Below are 920 nucleotides of genomic sequence, written 5' to 3'. Positions count from 1 at the left end.
CTTTGCCCATTATTGTTGGACCAAATGAGCTCAGACATTTTAACAGATATTGAAGCTTAGCGGAATCCCATCCATGTAAGATTTGAACCAGGAGATTTCATCCAGGCTCCTCACTGACCCAGTTCTAAATAGATGCTTCCTAGTAGATACATGTATATGTGTAACTGAATCACTCTGCTGTACACCTGAAACTAACACAACATTGTTATACAACCATGCGCCAATATAAAAATTTTTTAGATGTTTTTTAAATAAATACATAGATGCTTCTTTCCTGACAGCAGATTGAGGTAGGTACCCCAGTGAGAGGCTGGAGAAGGTAAATGAAAGAACTTCAATTTCCCCAACCACATTTTGAGTTACATAGGGAAAAAGCAGGAAAAAGTTTGAGTGTCTTTTGCTGACCTCTCCAAGAGATTTAATAGAAATGCACCATGGAATTTTATTCACCACTCTTTTCCTTACAAATGAGCCTCCTCTTAACCACCCCAGCACGCATTTAGGTAAAGCAGAATGAAGGGTAAAGGGTGGATAAAGAATGAAAGGGCCCATTATTAGATTTGATAAATGCTGAAGGCAATCTGAAACAAAGTCACCTCATCTTCTATATACAAATTTTCTTTTCTCTTTATTTTTTTTTTTTAAAGAAGATGTTGGGGGTAGGAGTTTATTAATTAATTAATTTATTTTTGCTGTGTTGGGTCTTCGTTTCTGTGTGAGGGCTTTCTCTAGTTGTGGCAAGCGGGGGCCACTCTTCATCGCGGCGCGCGGGCCTGTCACTATCGCGGCCTCTCTTGTTGCGGAGCATGGGCTCCAGACGCGTAGGCTCAGTAGTTGTGGCTCACGGGCCTAGTTGCTCCGCGGCATGTGGGATCTTCCTGGACCGCGGCTCGAACCCGTGTCCCCTGAATCGGCAGGCA

This window comes from Aethalodelphis obliquidens, unplaced genomic scaffold (assembly GCF_003676395.1).
Source record: "Aethalodelphis obliquidens isolate GAN/ISIS:26980383/991018 unplaced genomic scaffold, ASM367639v1 scaffold36, whole genome shotgun sequence".
Lineage (NCBI taxonomy): Eukaryota > Metazoa > Chordata > Mammalia > Artiodactyla > Delphinidae > Aethalodelphis > Aethalodelphis obliquidens.
The sequence above is the reverse complement of the archived record's forward strand: the minus strand, read 5'-3'. Positions refer to the sequence as shown.